This window comes from Acinonyx jubatus, chromosome A3, assembly GCF_027475565.1.
Source record: "Acinonyx jubatus isolate Ajub_Pintada_27869175 chromosome A3, VMU_Ajub_asm_v1.0, whole genome shotgun sequence".
Classification (NCBI taxonomy): Eukaryota; Metazoa; Chordata; class Mammalia; order Carnivora; family Felidae; genus Acinonyx; species Acinonyx jubatus.
The window spans coordinates 55,684,874-55,697,977 of NC_069388.1; the positions used below are offsets into that span (position 1 = coordinate 55,684,874).

Sequence of the window (13,104 nt, forward strand, 5' to 3'; positions counted from 1 at the left end):
GAGTGAATTTATTTAGTAAGACTACATTTTTACAATTAAAATGTTTCCAAACTATAAGACAAGTAGGCAAATTCTAATCAGTAAGTGATCTTTTGCAGAGTTTTGATGAATGGTGTATAGACCAGTACATAGAATGTTACTAAACAGTCAGATTTCACTTTGCTACTCACTTGTGACACTTTCAGTTGGTTAAAATGAGTCATGTATACTCTACTATGGGAGTAGTTTCATATGTAAGCATGTGAGACTTTCTGAGCTTTTTTTATTATTATTTTTTTTTAGAGACAGCATGAGCAGGGGAGGAGCAGAGAGAGGGGAGCAGAGGATCCAAAGTAAGGTCTGTGCTGTCAGCTCAGATCCCGATGCAGAGCTTGAACTCATGAACTGTGAGATCATGACCTGAGCTGAAGTCAGCTACTCAACCAATTGAGCCAACCAGGTGCCCCTCTGAGTTTTTTTTTTTTTAATAAAGTAGTAAATTAGCTTCAAACAAGTATTTTGAGAGGAATTTCTTTTGGTTAACTCAATTCTTCCAATTGTTTAATAAAACATATTAATTAGGCAAAGTTGAAGAATATCAGAGAACTATGATCTTTGTACTTGATATACCAATATGCGATTATTTAGATGAATTATATTAATATATTATTTAGGTTATTTATTATATTTAGATTTGCCTATATCAATAATGTGTTTATACAGCTGTCATCATAAATGTTATAATGTATATATTTTAAGCATTTATAATAATTTATGTCTCATATTATTTATCTCTATAAGTATCTACCAACCTATATATAGGAGTATATATCACACATAATGTATGTTCAAACACACAGGCACGTATCCATAGTTTAATCAATAATTTATCATAGCTCAAAGATTTGATTTTGTACTTTTCTTTCAAATTTCATAAATACATTCAAGTAATCTTATTTAAACTACTACTGTTTGGGGTAGGGGAAATATGAATTGATTTTAGATTTCCCAGGAGAATGTTCATTTTTAATGTCTCACAAGAATATTCCAAAGATATTACATTAGAAATTATCTTCAGAAACAATAAGAGCCAATTTTAGTGAGGCCTTGGGTATTTTTCCCAAGAAATTTGCTAATGTATATAATCAAACCAAATAATGAGCTGTAATACAGTGAGCATGCTGTTTTGTTTGAAAGGTATTCAAATGAAATCTTACTCTGTATTTCATATTAGGAAGAAAATTACTAATAATTCAACAAAGAAAATTCAGTAAAGAGATGCCCCTGTGAAGCATAAATCTCCTGCCCTTTTAAAACCTACAATAAAAACAGTTCACATGTACAAATGCACATGAGCTCCTGTACACACACACACACACACACACGCACACACACACATGCACATACATGCGTGCACACACACACACACACACACACACACACACTATAGGGTGTGGAAACCTGCAAAAACTGTGTCAAGGAGGCAAACTCCTAGGGGCGCCTTGGTGGCTCAGTTGTTTGAGTGTCTGACTCTTGTTTTCGGCTTAGGTCATGATCTCAGGGTCATGAGATCCAGCACCACGTCGGGCTCTTCTCTAATAGTGCTGCTTTGAATTCTCTCTCGCTGTCTGCCCCTTTCCTGCTCTCTAAATAAATAAATAAATAAATAAATAAATATAAAAAAATAGGAAGACAAAATCCTGGAATGAGCTGAGCTTTTCCATGCATGGCAGTAGCAGTGTTAAAAGTTTTGCAGCAAGCGGTGCCTGGGTGGCTCAGTCAGTTAAGCAGCCGACTTCAGCTCAGGTCATGATCTCATGGTTTGTGAATTTGAACCCCGCACCGGGCTCTGTGCTGCCACCTCAGAGCCTGCTTCCGATTCTGTGTTTCCCTATCTCCCTGCTCCTCCCCTGTTCATGCGCTCTCTCCCTCTCTCTCAGAAAATAAACATGAGAAAGAATTTTTTCAAATGTTTGCAACAAGAAGATCATCGAGGGAAGGAGAAAGCTATTTCTAACGCAAATGGCAAAATGCTATAGACCCAAAAATGTTAACATAAATGCCTAAATCTAATTTTGCATGTCTTGTCCATTATGGAAAATAACCTTCTAAATCAAAAGAAGAAAAACATATCATAAGGGTAGAGCATTTTTTTTCCCTGACATGCGTGAATAATAGGTAAACCTTTAGTCTCCTGTGTGAAACAACTAAAACAGAGATGGAATATATGGAACAGGAGTGGTCAGTCACTAGACAGCAGGTGGAATGAGTCCGTGACCATGAAGAGCAGAGAAACAAACACATGAGCTCTGTGATTGACCCACAGAGCATGGGGAGGGAACCTCCAGTGTGCACTGTGAGGACAAGGTACTCAGAGCTTAGCACTCTCCAAGAGTTGCAAAGGCACAGTTCAGACTATAGGCAGGACTAGGCAGGGAGCATTTGCAGGAGAGGAATTTCATGGAGAGAAAACTCAGGAGATCTATAGACGGAATCTTCACCGAAGCATTCAGACAAGAGACATGAGAACCTCTGTCCACACTAAGACTTGCACACAAATGTTTAGAGCGGCCTTTTTTCCCCAATTGCCCTAAATTGGAAGCAATCAAATGTCCATCAAAAGACAAATGGATACACGGAGAATGGTATATCTGTTCAAGGGGATACTAGTCAGCAGCCAAGTGGAGTGCACTACTGATATAAAAATAATGGATGACTATAGGGGGTTGAATGGTAGCTCCCCCAAAAATATATGCCTAGGGGTGCCTGGGTGGCTCACTTGGTTAAGCGTCCGACTTCGGCTCAGGTCATGATCTCACGGTTCGTGGGTTCGAGCCCCGCATCAGGCTCTGTGCTGACAGCTCAGAGCCTGGAGCCTGTTTCAGATTCTGTGTCTCCCTCTCTCTCTGCCCCTCCTCCACTCATGCTCTGTCTCCCTCTGTCTCAAAAATAAACATTAAAAAAAATTAAAAAAATATATATATATATATGCCTATTTTTTTAACCCCCCGAACCTGTGGAATGTCACCTTGTTAAAATTTTACCTTTGTTAAAAAGATCTTTGCAGATGTAATTAAGAATCTTAAAACGAGATCACTCAGATTATCCAGAAGGGCCTTAAATCCTGTAACAAGTGTCTTTATAAGAGACAGAAGAAGAGAAGACAGAGACACACAGAAGACAAGGTGACGTCAAACAGAGCCCGAGATGGGTGCGATACAGCCAAAGGCAAAGGAAATCCCGAAATCTCCAGGAGCCGGAAGAGGCAAGAGAAGAGTCTCCCCTTGCCAGGACGTGAGAATACCTGAAAGGCTGTCACCACCACAGTGACAACCATGCATGTCATTATTATGACATATTTATGTCATTATTTATGACCGAGGAACAGATTCACCGAAAAATAAGTGATATGCTATATCAAATGGGATTCACTGATATTGCCATGTATCCTGTTCCTCTGACAAAGTCCACTGAAGATTTAGGTGTCTTGCTACCTGGGTTAAAGCGAATTCCTATAAAATTGGAATCACCAAGATCTCAGACCCATTTGGAACTTAAGGGTGGTGTGTGTGACTGCTCTCTCAACTGTATTTCCCACACTTGTAAAGGGTAGATCCTCTGACCCTCCCAGGCTGAGAGAGCGGGTTATTCGTGATAAATCCACTCTAACCTTCCTATTTCCATAAGCCTTTGGATACCTTTCTTTAGAGGATGCCAAGACAATTCTGTCATTTCACCTGCATTTACTATAGGACACCTATTGGTGCATGTTTCAGCCATCCAACCAATCAGACTCTTAGAGTGTTTTTTAACCCCCTCAAACCACAAAACTAAAATCCGGAATCTCCGCTTACTGGGTGCATATCAATAAAATCATCCTGAATCCAACTTTATGCTCCTTCCACAATTGTTCCATACCCTTTTTATCCAGTCCCACACATACACTTTGGGTTATATATATGGGTTATATATAATATATATATATATATATAAAATACATTATATATATTTTACATTATATATATAATATATACATTATTACACATAATTATATATACACATATATGTGTATGTATATATGTATTATGTGTGTATATGTATGTATACACACACATATATATGTATATATATGTATACACACATATATATGTATTTGTATATATATATTCATCTGCCTTGTTGAGAAAACTCAAACTTCCTGTTACCAATCCCCCAGTCTTAACATTCTCCAAGTTGCTGATCATTAGGTAACATTAACATTAGATAAGATGTGGCAAGTAGTGTAGTTCTGTATCTCTTCCACAGGAAAAGTGGGTGACCGGGTATCCTGCTCAAAATTTGGCCAACTGGGAAAATTTTCCCTCCTTATTGTACTGTGGAGACACCTTAAATATGGTTTTAAATACTGCAACACCACTTCTAATGCACTTCTCTTAAGGGAAATGTATGTTAAACCAGGCAGTTGTGATTTTATTCATTCTCGAGCAGCTGGTCCCTGGCAACCCATGATTCCTTTTGTGCAGATACAAATTAGGAGTAAAGCTTCTAAGAGTGTGAATCACCTTTCCAGGCAATTTACTTGCGCTGTCTGGACCTTTTGGGGTACAGTCCTGTTTATATCACTCCTATTCAATTATGGAGATCACCATGAAGTGGGAGACATTATCCATCACTAAGACTGGGTAGGTGAGAGAACACTAAATAATTAAGAAAAGCTCATTCACATGGACACTTGGTATAGACAGCCAGGTAATCAATCTCTACCAGGATCCAGCTGCAAAGTCAAGAATTCTCCCTCTAGAAGGAAATGATGTCTTCCACAGAGAGCTCCAAAACGCAGGAGATTCCATACAGCACACTGAATGTGTGGTGTCATACTGTCAAGTGATCTACATGATTGAACTAGAGTCTAGAATAGCTGACGAACCAAAGAAGGGTCTTTCCCTCGGCCACATTCAAAGCTGGCACCCATTATGGATGATTTCATAAGCGGGAACAGCCAGCATACCTAACGCAACATGAACTGCCTCCAAAATCAGAGGCTTATCAGGGACTGTACCTCTTTCTAGGGGTGGTGAGTACAATGTACAACAGCTTATCGTATGTTCCAGATCACTAGACCCTCAAATACCGGAGTACATTTTCAGGTTTATCTCTATATTAGCTCAGTCACTTATGTTTCTACCATAACATTCTTGTACTTCATGCTCACCAGGTCCTATTATCTTATTCCATCAGTAAGTGGATCAGTGTGATATTCTGTAGAAGGGTGAGATGATCAAGATGCTTAAAGATTTAATTATGATACAAAGATGGAGAATTAGCTTAGCTCTAGGTGAATACAGGAAAGATGCATAACTGTTCCTTCCAGGTAAGAGAAAATTGTTTCTGATGTTCTGTGTTTAATGGGATAGATAAAAACCAATTGTCAGAATGACAGCGCTCAGTCAGGGTTTATTTTCTCCAAAAAAGGGACTGTATCTTGAATAGTAACTGAAATTTGAGTCATTATCTGTTCTTATACAAGCCCTAGCCCTACCTGTTATCAGCTCTGGTCAACCAACCTAGTTAAAAATCAATGTTAGAGAAATTTCCATGTCTGCATCCAAATCTATGATAGTAGCACTAGATCATAAATATTCCAAAATATATAGTATTGATTTTAATCAACATTGGTGAATATGACTTAAGAGGCTTTACCTTGATCCATTCTACCTGAATGGCCCTCATTCCATGGCTCGTGAGTTTTTAGCTAAGAGCTGGGGATGTCCATTCCAAATTTATATGCAACAACTAGAGCCAACCTTTATGATAGATTTGGGTCAAACCTCCATCACTTGATCCCCATAAGTCTGGTCCCCATAAGTTCCCAGTGGATTAATATAGATACAAGTCTTTGGGTCTAAGAAATGGACTTATACTACATTTGTGGTATTATGGTGGAGACATCCCTGAAGTGTACCTGACCTACCCTTCATCCAAGAGATACTAGGCCACAAACAGATTTGGCGTTTAAAAGTGAACAAGAGGCAATGGCTTTCCCTTATGGTGATTCCAATCGGGCCTTCATTCTTGAAAGCTGCAGTTTGTTTCTGCATATGTAGGAGGTTTCTATATATCAGTTAGGACCCCAGTGGCCCAGAGAGTTCCTCATCAGCTAGCCATTGCCACAGTTCCTTATAAACAATACGTTTTGATTAACTCCAACTTCACTGCTGTTTATGGCCACCATGTCCATTTAGCCTGGGTCTCTACAGAGTCACACATTCTCCACTGGGCTGAGGGAATTCACATACATGGTCACCATTCCCAACTCTTTCCTCAGGCTGCATGGGACAACCATGTCAGCATTTTTCCGGCATTCTTGTGTTCCTTATGCCCATGTATTTCTTGGCTTTTCCTTGCTAGCATAGTTCAGAGGAGTTGTATAGATTTCAACCGCTAGACCAGTTGTGAGAATTGGCAGCCAACTTCTCATGGGAGTGCAGAGGGATTGTTTCCCAGTAGAGATGGAATATGAGCTAGACTTAAAAAAGTACATAGCATCTGGATATCTGTTGAAGTGGAGGGGACATGCACAGAGAGCCACCAAATGTACCCAGGAAAGCCTGTGAGACACTTAGTCCTCAGTTAGCAAACCACCCAACCTGGCTAAAGGGCCAGGTAAGAATGGAGGTCAAAGAAGGAGATAAGATGCCTATTCCACATTGTTAATAATCCTATAAAACTATTTGGAAACCAAATGTCTACTGTCTAGATACTTGCTTAGATAATCGGTTTAAAGGCATTTGAAAAGAGGGGAAAGTGAATTAAGTTATGAAAAGAACCAAAATATGTGCAGTGATGGATGTTAACTGAACTTATTTTGGTGATCATTTTGCAATATGTACATATATTCAGACATTATGTTGTATACCTGATACATGTTAAAAAAAAACAAAAGAGAAAGAAAGAAAGAAAGAAGAAAGAAAAGAAAGAAAGAAAGAAGAAAGAAAAGAAACAAAGAAAGAAACAAAGAAAGAAACAAAGAAAGAAACAAAGAAAACTAAGATACCAGAGAATACATGTAGAAGCACTATGGATATGATTAGGAAGAATTAATTGAATGCACTATATATTAACAGTCGATTTTTATTGTGACTATTTTAGGTTCTTAATCCATAATATGGATTTGAGTTTCATATCAGCCTTGAAGTTTCTGAGGCTCCTTTGTTTTCTCTGCGTTTTATTGCTGCCTTTTGTATTCCAGTTAGTGTCTCTGTACTCCTGGGGGTGAAACGGAGCTATTCAGGGATTGAATGGGGTACAATTGTTCTAACATCCTCTTTTTTCCTCTATCTTTTTTTTTCTGAATTGTTCTTTCACTTGATTATCAATACTCTCTCTTCAGCACTGACTGATGACATCTTTCAAGCAAAAAAAATCTATCATGTGAATGACAGAGATCAGGTATCATTTAGACAAATGTGTGCTTTCTGCAATCAGTAAACCTATTTATAGGAAAAGATAACATACTGACAACTTTATGAACCATTTGGCACATGCTCAGTGGCAAAATTAGTCTTTCTCTTTCAAATTTTAAAGTTATACATTCCTAAGTTACTTTCAAGTGTAATACATCAGTGACTAGGTGAAAGCTAATTTCCTCCACCCTCCAAAGCAATACTTACCGGGTTTGTAGATACCATTAAGGGTTATATACCTTAGAAGAAATGTAGTTTTGTCCTGAGCATTTCATTGTTTCTCCATCATGGGTGGTTTCCTGATTATTCTTTACAAAAGTGTATTTTGAGTTTCAGTTAAATGATTTTTAAACACCTTAAGCATATTGTTGTCTTTATAGAGCATACAGGATTTTGCTTACTTTTGCTGAAAGTATAGTTAAAGAGTATTTACAGGGCAGAAGTAAATGCCAAGATATCATTAGGTTTTCTCTATACTAGCTAAGAAAGTAAAATTTTTTTTTAGCAAAAGGACAATAGTTCTTTTTGACTCCCGAAGTCAAAATACTATTCAGTCTTCAATCCCCTTGTCCATGGATTCCAACTCAATATTCTAAATTAATAAGAATTACTATAGTGAGGAAGGAAATTAATGAATCCTGTTTTTATGACCAAAGATTCAAAGATCCAAACATTATCATTCCACATCTTAAATATTTTACAAGGTAGTTTATCAAATACAACAGTAAGGAATCACTAAAAATTAAATGCTTAGAAATGTATATTGGAGGGAAAGAAAAAAAGCATTGATATCCACTCAAATACTGAGAAGCATGAAATAAAATGAAACTAAATGCTGAACAGCTCCATATGCCCTGTTATAACTTAGCATTCTTATTTTCAAGACAAATTTCTGCTTTTGATATGCTTGCTGCTAATTTATGAACTACATTTTAAAAAACTACCAACACACTAGTTAATTCCCATTTCTACTTATCCAACTATATTCAAACTTCTCAGCCAAGATTTTAATTGATTTTTGTAGTAGCCAGTTGTTAATAGGATAATTTGTCAATACAATAATAAAACAATTGTCTCAATGGTTCTGCTTGCTCAGTTCATCAGATAACAAAGTTGAGTTTTGTTGCATTAATTGAATGCAGGTGTAGGATTTGTTGCATGAAAGATATAAATCCCTGTGGAACTGTGGAAATCTGGGTCAGAGATCACTAAAAAATTAGTTAAGCATGATGGGTCAACAGTGACCCAGACAGGTGTCCCAGCTTTGTTTCTCTGTGTCACTTCCTGTGCTGTTTCTTAAATACTGGTCTGTTGAGGTTGGCCATGCAGGTCAACACATGTCTTTCTGAGTCTGTAGTAAATTAGAAGCCAGGCTAGGATTCCTTATCCTCACAAACACATGATCTTAAACACCCAGATGACATGAACGTCTCAGGGTAAAAAATATTTCACTATACATTTAACGGTTACAAAGAAACTAGGGAGGATTTTTTTTTTCTTACAGATGAGTGATAATTAAAAAGAGGGGCAAATACTTTTTCTTTATTGAAAAATAAGGAAAAATAAAGTGGAAGCTATCCGGTCGTACTCAAAAGAGCATACAATTGTTGAAAAAAGGAATTGGTGCTTGTCGAAATGCATTCTGTTTTTTAAAACCACCTTTTAAATTCCAAAGACCTTTCATATTCCGTAGTTAATCCAAAGCCAATTTACTTGCAAATCTTTTTGTTCCATTTTTTTTAAATTTTTTTTTAACGTTTATTTATTTTGAGACAGAGAGACAGAGCATGAACGGGGGAGGGGCAGAGGGAGGGAGACACAGAACCGGAAGCAGGCTCCAGGCTCTGAGCCATCAGCCCAGAGCCCGACGCGGGGCTCGAACTCACGGACCGTGAGATCGTGACCTGGCTGAAGTCGGGTCACCCAACCGACTGAGCCACCCAGGCACCCCAACGTTCTATCATTTTTTTAATGAAACTGAAATCTTTTTTTCCATTTTGGAGTATTGCCTATACTGTCTACATAGTCTATGCTGAGTATTATTTCCTTAGTGATAACATAGTAAGGTTATTCTTAAAATCTACACAGAAGTTACTACATAACCCAGATTGGAGCAAACCATAATATTGGACACTACAGAGAACACTACTATAAAGACCCTTTCTGAACCTGAAAGCTCATTTAGTGAGTAGGCACACATAGAAACCATAGCTTATTTTGTGACCTTATTCGTGCCTTGCCTCCCTAAAACAACTGCACATGCACACACATCATATACCTTATTTTTTGCTGCTGTTTTTGTTTTGTTATGAAGACAACAATTTTTTAAATAAGTTACAGGGTTCTTTTTTTCAGTTTATTTATGTTGAGAGAGAGGGGGGAGGGTGTGAGCAGGACAGGGGCAGAGAGAAAGAGAGAGAGAGAATCCCAAGCAGGCTCCACAACTGTCAGCACAGAGCCTGATGTGTGGCTCCCTCTCACAGACGGTGAGATCATGACCTGAGCCAAAATCAAGAGTCAGTCGCTTAACCGACTGAGCCACCCAGGCATCCCAACTTGGGATGAGTAAGTGTCCGACTCTTGATTTCGGCTCAGGTCATAATATCACGGTTCATGAGATCGAGCCCCATGCTGGGCTCTATGCTGACAGAATGGAGCCTGCTTGGGATTCTCTCTTTCTCTCTGTCCCTTTCCTGCTCGCTGTCTCTCTCTCTGTCTCTGTCTCTGTCTCTCTCTCTCTCTTTCTCAAGATAAATGAATAAACTTGAAAGAAAGAGTTCTTAAATCCAAAGATAAGCTTAACTCAAAAAAAAAAAAGAAAGAAGAAGAAGAAGAAGAAAAGAAGAAGAAGAAGAAGAAGACAAAGGGATTTAAGGTAGAAAAAGATCAAAATTATATTCCATACAAATAAGCCATCTGTGGGGAAAAAAGCTGAAAGGACTATCGAAGTACTCAAACTAAATCTATTTTAATATCATATTGCAATAATTATTTGTGCTGCATATTAAGAAGTGCTTATATGCCATTCTAGTTTACCTTGATAGTATCCAATTGGGTAAATGTATTTTTTTTCCTACTTGTTATCTTTTATAGATTCCAAGATGCATAATTTTTCACGTTGAACATCTCTAAACTTGGGATGGATCTCAAAACCACTGTTTTATCAGTTAATGGCAGTGTTGTTTCCGTGTCTTTTTGGCTCATGCGACAATGGTGAGGACTATACCAGGATGACGTCTTGATTCGAGGGAATACAGATGCGAACCAGACTTCATTTCTACCATAATACTATCTCACTTGTGCAACACTTTTGAGTACGCCCACACATGATCGTATCCAATGATAATATGGCTGGGAAACTTGACAATCCCATCCTAGACAGGGGAGAGGAAGGGCTAACTCAGTAGGATTGACCGGGAGCTGGTGCCACAATAGGAACAAGTGAGTTTTGTTGTTGCATCTGCGTACTTGACGTCACCAGGTGCCAAAATCAGGGGTAAATTACACAATGCCCCTCGTGTCAAAATGTGCATCTATTTGTCCAAAAGGGTTTATCGACTTTCAGAAAAAAAATTTTTTTTTCAAATAGGATGCTTTCTTACTAGAATCCCTGAACCATCCTAGAGACTGTGTTTAGATGTATGCAAGAGTCTGTTTCCTAGGCTAAAGTCCACGGCACTCAATTTTGAGGATCCAGGAAAGAACCAAAACGGGAGACCTCTTTCTGTTGAAGACGTGAGTGTTCATGAAGGGATGGATTTGTCCATCCAAATAGCTTAAAGAGAGTATTGTAGACCAGAAGGAATCTGAGGGAGGAGAACTCACTCAGCATGAAGCTTGATGTTCCATCAAACGTTCCTTGAGCAAACCTTCTTTCTTTGGAAATGATAAAAGTGAAGTCCAATGCCTACAATTGCCCTAAAATTCACTTCTTGTACTGTCATAGTCAAGATGGAGGCTGAGTGGACAAGGCAGCCAGAGAAAAGAGGAGAGGGATATGCTTCTACTTCATCACTTTAGACTAGAGACAGCCATACCCTCTCAATGGGACCACAAAGAAAATGGTCTGCAAAGGACCCTCAGCTATGCCACAAAAAAGTAAGATTAACTCTTCCGATTGCCCCAAAGTCTAGCAGGTCCGTCAGTCTCAGGAGAAAAAGTAGAAATGAGTACCATCTGGATTTTAGTAATGGGAACTCTCTATGGAAGGCATTTATATATTTGATTTCACAGATGTGCAAGTTAACTCATAGAAAGGTTAACAGACTTGCCAAAAGTCGGTGTTCCCTTGGCTTGAAAGTGCTAGAAGAAAAACAAAAGGTCATTTTACTCCTAAATTATTGCACTTTTTGCAACACAGTGCTCTTTACACAATGCCAATTTCGCCTCAACCCTGGAAACCTTTGTACGTATGGGGGACCCTTTGTTGTGCAGATTACATGTATACAACACTCTCTGCAGAAAATTTACTGTAAAAGCTTGAAAACAGAGAAAACTTTCCAAATGTCTATCTCTCTGGCTAATTCCTTCTAGTGATTTGGTCATCTGAAAATCAACTCTTAAGTTGCAAAGTCATTATTTTAAACTTCAAGTGGATTTTATATCACTTGACCATATTTGTTCTTATGAAGTGAATTTTGATGTACATGCATTATGTATTTCTTAAAGAATGGATATTAAACTTCATTGCCTGAAGTTTTAAAAAAATCATTTAAAATCACAGTAAGGTCAGTTTTATTGTTACGTACTCAAGTACTCAATGTGCGAATTAAAAATGGATCTGTCGCATTCAGCATTCAAGTTTTTGTCAAGTTCAGTTATTTATCCTGAAGCACGTGTGCTATTAACAAAGGCACTAGACTGGGGATATATGATGACTGTCAGTGTGAAATGGTAGTTGAATAAGAACCTCCTGGCAGGTCTGTCAGATTCTGCATTCCAGGTAACTAGGACCAAACCTCTCTTTTGTCTACATCACCCCGATAGTTTTTAGTTAGACCTGGATATCTGGAAGAAGAATTACAGATCAATTGGCCTAAATTACTCAAATTGGTCAACTTTATCCCAAACACTCCCCAGAAAAATCTCTACCTCTCTAAAATGACTGAAGAAATGCCTAACGTGAGGGGTGCTTGGGTGGCTCAGTCTGTTCAGCCTCTCACTCTTGATTTCATCTCAGATGGTGGTGGGACTGAGCGCCTGTTGGGCTCCTGTGCTGAGTGTGGAGCCTGCTTCGGATTCTCTCCCTCTCTCCCTTTGCCTCTCTCCCCCGCTTGTACTCTCCCTCTCTCTAAAAGGAAGGAAGGAAGGAAGGAAGGAAGGAAGGAAGGAAGGAAGGAAGGAAGGGAGGAAGTCTAACTTGACCTTGCTGTGAGCTTTTTTTCTGAAGGATCTGCTTAGGTGATAATGACCTTCCTTATCTTCCTTGTATTCCAGGCTCCTTTTGCAACACTGCTCCGGGTCTAAGAATACTTTGGTAAGTATGTTCGTTCTAATGTAAGCTAGATCGCTTTAGATTTGATGGTCGTTGATGGTTTGAGTCTCAATTCCTGGAAATTAGACAGATAATTTGGCCCCTTTTGGTGAAAATAACATCTCGTAAATAAAGCTTTTCCTTTTTTTTTTAATTGAATTATTTTCATTATAATTTCTTCAACAAAAT

At 38.4% G+C, this 13,104-nt stretch overlaps 1 long non-coding RNA gene across 2 annotated transcripts in view; it reads left to right on the forward strand.

Moving 5' to 3' along the window:
- The first annotated feature begins 4,902 nt into the window (after positions 1-4,902).
- LOC113602575 (uncharacterized) overlaps positions 4,903-13,104 on the forward strand; it is a 9,113-nt gene continuing 911 nt past the window's right edge. Inside the window, exons 1-4 of one of the 2 annotated variants that reach the window (XR_003424061.2) lie at positions 4,903-5,053; positions 5,218-5,350; positions 10,536-10,655; positions 12,879-12,918. This is a non-coding gene — a long non-coding RNA (uncharacterized LOC113602575). Of the gene's footprint in view, positions 5,054-5,194; positions 5,351-10,535; positions 10,656-12,878; positions 12,919-13,104 lie in introns of both variants that reach the window. The other variant, XR_008289762.1, reaches the window with a different exon arrangement.